This window comes from Amborella trichopoda, chromosome 13, assembly GCF_054954075.1.
Source record: "Amborella trichopoda isolate Santa Cruz 75 chromosome 13, AtrichopodaSantaCruz75HAP2 v2.0, whole genome shotgun sequence".
In the NCBI taxonomy this organism is placed as follows: Eukaryota; Viridiplantae; Streptophyta; class Magnoliopsida; order Amborellales; family Amborellaceae; genus Amborella; species Amborella trichopoda.
The window spans coordinates 41,272,132-41,278,889 of NC_142348.1; the positions used below are offsets into that span (position 1 = coordinate 41,272,132).

At 33.1% G+C, this 6,758-nt stretch overlaps 1 non-coding gene across 1 annotated transcript; it reads left to right on the forward strand.

Annotated features, from left to right (window-relative positions):
• Positions 1 to 5,131: 5,131 nt before the first annotated feature.
• Positions 5,132 to 5,204, forward strand: TRNAR-CCU (transfer RNA arginine (anticodon CCU)). The gene has a single exon. It is a non-coding gene; the product is annotated as a tRNA-Arg (tRNA).
• The last annotated feature ends 1,554 nt before the right edge of the window (positions 5,205 to 6,758 follow it).

Below are 6,758 nucleotides of genomic sequence, written 5' to 3' on the forward strand. Positions count from 1 at the left end.
CACCTTCCAAGGTAAAGTTTATGTATGTGCGAGAGATACCCTTATGCATCATACGAGCTGTGGTCACATCAAGTCTAGGTGATCTTGGAATATCTCAAGGGGAGAACATGTTATCCACAAACTGAGATTACGACCCCTTAGGTCATCGTTCAGACTTTGGTGACCCACTAATGAGCCCCTACATGGACTGTGGGTCATAGAAAATATTGGGTCGGTTTGATTAAGCAAGTGTGATCTATAGTCCACAGTTGAAGGTAGAGTGCCCCAGTGTTTATTGATTTAATTCTTAGATCATATGAATCATTTTCCTATCTTATGAATTTAATTATAATTGTTTTATGATATACATTATTTTAGAATTTTTATTTGAATTTTTATAAATCTCTAGATGTTTTATTTATCAATTTCGGTTTTATAAAATCAGAGATATTGATTTTATATTGATTTAAATATTCAAATAAATTCTCAAAAAAAATTATTGGATTTTAAAATAGTTAAAATTACGTAGGGGCTCATTGTACACATTGGTCAAAGTGTTATGTGTTTTAGCAAGGAATTGGCTTGAGGAAGCTTTGAATGGAATTTTTAGAAAGCATGTGCATTATTATGGTATGCACTATATTATATTTGAAATTTTATTTTCTATTGATGGAAAAATAGTTTAGGAAAAAAAAAAAAGGATTCTAACACCTTCCATAATATTGATAACCCATCTATAGAATGGAGGGCTCAAATCTCTCACCCTACATGTCACCAAAGATCAATGGTTCATGTTCAATCTCACAAAAGAGGTAAGCCATGAAAAACCCTAAAAAACCCTAATTTTATTCTTACTCTATAAATAAAAGACCTCTCCTCATGAAATCTCTACACCAAAATTTCTCTACTCTCTCTAAATATTTCTCTCTTGATAGCAATAAGGGGCACGCCAAAAACCCTAGAGCTCTCTCTCTCTCTCTCTCTCTCTCTCTCGCTCTCTAGCCTATTCTAAGGGGCACGCCCCACCTCTTGGTTTCTCTCTCTCGCTCTCTCTCTCTCTCTCTAGGATGACCTAACAGCCATGCCCCACCTAGAAGGAGTTCTATCTCTCTCTCTCTCTCTCTCATCTTGCTTTGAGCCTAAGGGTTGGGTAGTGTTAAAAGGATGACATCTTAAACTAAGTCTTGAGAGTTTGAATCTAAGTTTAAGGATTTGTGATCTGGAGGAGTTTATAGTTCCATTGAAGGGCATGGCCTAAACTTGCTTTTCCGTTTAAAAATTTAAGGTTGATCGTTGATCCCGCGCTATCGGATGGTAACTCGAAGTGGCATGTAATAAACCCGGTTGAGGTAATTTCTGACATATCTTTTGTTTCTTGCATATTTAATTATATTGTCTTTATATTCTCATGCATATTGAGTAGTGGTTATTTTCTTTGTTTAAAGAAAACTGATTTAGTGGCATCAAAGTTTTAAAATCTTGGATTTCTTGGTTTTATTTTCTTTGAAGAAAAAGAGTTATTGTAATAAGACTACTTCTAAGTGATCTTTTGCCGAAAGAAAATGGGTGAAAATAAATAAAATATATTCCCCCGCAAGATCATATTAGTCTTTCTCTCAAGATGAACTCGGCCGAGTTAATCGGACTTGGCCGAATAACTTGCCTCGGTCAATGTCCAAGTACCTTTACCAAATCGATTTTTTGAACCTTACATTGAAATGTGGAGTAAAGGGGTGGCGACCAAAGCTAGATGCAATTTTTTTTCTCACGGATCTTCTTCTTTACCATCTCTTCTTTCACACTCTTATTCTTTTTAAATTAGGACTATACAAGGTTATTACCTTTGGTATAAGAAGGTCAATATCACCTATAATTGTCAAATGTGAATCTGAATGCAAGATATGTGCCATAAAGTACGAGTAAATTTTGTACATGTCAATAGCATAGCCCAAACTGCCAATTTTACATGTAAGAAGCTAAAGATAATCATGACCGTCTTGTACCAAAAACAAATAGTCTTACCATATACTTTCTCTTTTAAATTTATATATTTAAGTTTTTGCATCTTTTAAATTTCCTAGTTGCCCCCCATTAAAAAACAAACAATTATATGCTTTCTTTTTTGGGAAAATATCCTATTATCTTCTATTTTTAACTTTTATATCTCATCAGACCCAAGAATTGAAAATATTACTTGCAAGCAAAAGGACTCCATCTTTTCTACTTTCTAACCCCCTAAATCCTTTTGACAATGTATTATTGACCTCAACAACTTATGAAATGACTATATCTCTCTCTCTAAAACTCCATCTCTCTTACATCATCGTCTCTCTCTCTCAAAACTCCATCTCTCTCTAAAATCCAAACTCCATTGTCTCTCTCTCAAAACTCCATCTTTTTCCCTAAAACTCAAATTCCATCTCTCTCTCTCTAAAACCCAAACTCCAATATCTCTCTATCAAAACTCCATCTCTCTCCCTAAAACTCAAACTCCATCTCTCTCTCTCTAAAACCCAAACTCCATTGTCTCTCGCTCAAAACTCCATCTCTCTCCCTAAAACTCAAACTCCATCTCCCTCTCTCTAATCTCCATCTCTCTCTAAAACCCAAATTCCATCTTTCTCTCACACATAAGAATGGTGCTTGCGTTCGAGCTCAAGCTAAACTCCTTGGCTAGTAAACTCATCCAGAAGCGCAGAGAAAGAGAGATGGAGTTTTAGAGAGAGATAGATTGAGTTTGAATAAGGTGTCATTTTATTATTTGTTTGAATAAAAAATTTATGGTCAAAGGGATTCAAGGGGTTATAAGATAGAAAAGATGAAGACCTTTTGTTTACAAGTAATATTTTCAATTCTTAAGTCCTATAAGATATGAAAGTTAAAAATAGGAGATAAAGACATATTTTGCTTTCTTTCTTTGGATAGGTTAGGGTTGGATTCCAATCTCAAGAGTGACTATATTCCTCATATTAAACATTTGAGTATGTGGGAATTTGTTTAACTTTTTTTTTTTTTTTTTTAAGGTAGATTAGTGGCGAATAGAGGCCTATATCCATTTTTATAAATAGTTAGTGATTTTTGAATGTGTTAGTGGGAATGAAAATCTAGACCAACAACTGACGCTGAGGTGGTGCTACTACCACGACCTCAACCCCATTCCCAATTTGTCGAACTTTTTTATTCCTTAGGATATGACTAGGTGGTAGAAAAAATAAAGTTAGCTTATTTTATAAGTAAGTTTTTCCATCCTAAAAATTCAAAGTCAAAATATGAGAAATAAAAATTAGAGTTTTTCCTCCACTAAAAAGCAAAAGTGGGTGGTGGAGAAAAGATTTAAAAAAAACTAATTTTTAGTTTTCAAAAAAAGAAAATTTTAGATTGATGATTAACCTGATAGTTTAGATTAGCAGCTCTTAAAATTTTAAATATAAAATCCATGTTTAAGATAAATTTTAAAGGGCCCCTTATGTAAATAGGTGAATCCGCTAACTCATCAAATACTTTTCTTTCTTTTTGCCACGTGCTTTTCAAAACATACGTGTGGAGCACATGGATTTCGCTAGTTTTAGTATCAAACGGTGGTCACGTTACCACTTACCACCGCTGTCTAGCGTACCATGTAGATGATATATGTCCCCATGGCGTGTCATACAAAATGCAGTACTAGTCCTGGTCTATGGTATCATGGCAGGTTGTCTGGTTTAGATTCATCTTAATCTTGACCTTGTAAATCTTCATCATGTTGCACATATGGCGCTGTGAATATAGAATATAAGAAACATGGGAAATACCAAGACCTTATTGAGTACTTGGAAATCCCTTAGACCACCTCCATAGATCGTGAAGGTGGTCGACCAACTTTGGGTTACCAAGGTTTTAAAAAAACGGTTAGGTGACCCAGATTATTTATTTGGATTTTTTATATGGTTTGGCAGATAGGCGATCTAATTTACCAAATTTATCATTAAAAAAGTAAAAAATTTTTAAAAAGTACGGCTAGTTTTGGCTAGTTCTCTAATAGAACCGGCCATATCACGGGGGAACCAACCAGGCAACGATATTTAGCAATAAATGATTTGGCCATGATGATGCTCAATCTGGATTGACCAATTTCGATCCAAAACGGTTGTTTTTAAAAACTTGTGAGATACAAAAACTACATGGACTTTAAATTTTTGTAAAATGAGTTAGACCAAGGTTTTTAAAAATGGTTCAATGACATGGATCGCTTATCTGGATTTTACATCCAGATTTAACAAATCGGCAATCCAGTTGGTAAAAACCGGTCATTAAAAAATAGAAAAAATAAAAAATGAGGGTTCTCGATGTTTAGTGGGAACCGATTCGGCCCCAATACTTCTCAATCTGGATCAAACGGTTCTGATCTAATCAATGTTTTTCTAAATCTTGTATTGGATAAATTGGCACAAGGTAAGATGCAAAGTAATAGCCTTTTAGATAAGGGATTGTCTACAAAGAGATCATTTATCTTTGGAAAAAATTTATATAAGGTTGCAACATTAAATTGTAGAATTACATATGCACCACAAAAATTCATCGGAAAAAGTCATTTTAATGTTGTAAAACCCTCTAATTAATCATGTCGACAATGAGATATATGAATATTATTAGAAAAAAAAATAGATTTTGAGTCTTAGAAATAGTGTATCTTGCAACATATTATCTAGACCGTCCATTTTCAAGATTTTCATATGTTTATAGATCTACTTGACCTTAACCATTTTTGGAATTCAAAATTTTATAATTAGATACAAAAAACAGATTTTCATATAAACCTAAGAATTTTGTACACCAAAATTATATGTTATGATGAATTTTGGAGGTGCTCTTTTATTGGATTGTTTAACGTTGCAACCTGATAGAAACCGCACCTTTTATATTTTGCACATGGAGGTTACAATCATTCTCACTTATTCGATGTCAAATTAGATAGTTTGGGGTGAGTCACGAAGTCCGAGCTAATCTCTTTATAGGCAATTGATCAATTGGTACCCTTATATTTTATCTCAAATAATTATTCTCTCCTCAATCCCCGAAAGTACACACCTTCAATTTAGCCCTTAGGTTATGCCTTTGAAGTACGTTTGTGATATGAAAAGAACTAAAATATGAAAAAAATTAGACAACAGATGCGCCTGTAGCTCAGTGGATAGAGCGTCTGTTTCCTAAGCAGAAAGTCGTAGGTTCGACCCCTACCTGGCGCGCAAGTTTATCTTTTTGTTAAATTTGTTAGACTAACATGGACACGGTTTTTATGCGGGCTGGAATAAAACATGGACACCCATGGTAGCAAGTTTGGCAATAAATATATTTTTTAAATATAATTTGATCCTGATTTTTAGATGATATATCATTTTTATAACATTTGATCATGAATATGAAAAAAATAAATATAATTTGATCCTGATTTTTAGATGATATGTCATCTATATAATATTTGATCATGAATATGAAAAAAATAAATTAAAAACTAAAAATAATAATTATATTGAGAAAATATTTGAACCATTAGTTAAACTTGATGGACCACCTATTTGCATCTATAAACATGGACACGGTATCCATGCGGCCAACTCACATATTGTAAAATTACGGATATGGCAATAAATATATTTTTTAAATATAATTTGATCCTAATTTTAAAATATAATTTGATCTTAATATTTAACAGGGAGATCATGAATATGAAAACTAGAAATAATAATTATATTAAAAAAACGTTCAAACCGTTAGTTACACTTGTTTTTAGATGGACTACCTATTTGCATCCATCTTTAAAATGGATGCTTTATACCTCTGGACCGCATGTTGTAGAAATGCGGTCCAGCCTACGTGAAACAATTTTTCATAAAAACATTGGATAGATTTTATGAGCTGATTTAGCGTAATTATGGTCTCCATTTAAAATAAAAAAAAGTTGTAGAGAGACACGTAAGAAGAGTTCTTTAACAATGGTGAGTGCTGGAGAATACAAAGGGAGAGAGATGTCTTTGGCACGAGTGGGAGCATTTTTACAGCGTGAGAGAAAAGCGCTAACTAGCAGGTTAGCGTTTTTTGCATCTTCTAAAATTCAAGTTCAACCATTTTTTTTTTTTTTTTTTCTTTTGGAGATACTTATTTATACCTTATAGAATTTAATTTGGATCTATCAAACACCTTTTTGGCCCTATTGAATACTAAAAAAAAAAAAAAATGACGAGGATAAAACACTAACTTGCAAATTAGTATTTTTATGCATCTTTTAAAAATTCGTTCAACCTGTTATTTTTGGGATATTGACATTGGGTCTTATTCAAATGCTATAGAATTTGATTGGACCTATCAAACACCATTTTAGCTATATTGAATTTAAAGAAATTAAGATTTTATGACTTTCAAGAATATATGTATATTTGGGTTTATCAAACCCTAATGTAATAATTTTACTATGTAAAATATGACTTTTTCTGCTCATAGCATTGTCCACATTGGAATACCGATTACATTTTTATTTTTATTTTTTCTTTCATGCAGTAAAGTGTCAAGGATTGGTCACAATGGTTGGATTTGGAAAGAGTGCTATAGTACCGTTTACAAGGGGTGTCAGTTGGGTTTGCTATTGTTCCGTTTACATAGATAAGTAGTTTGTGGGGATTTGTATCGTTACATGAATAGGTCCTTTGGTGGGAAAGTGGCTGAGGTCTTCGTAGTAGCACACCCCATAGCTTAGTTGTACATTATGTTTTCCAATCCTATTACCAGTTTCAAAAACCACTAAC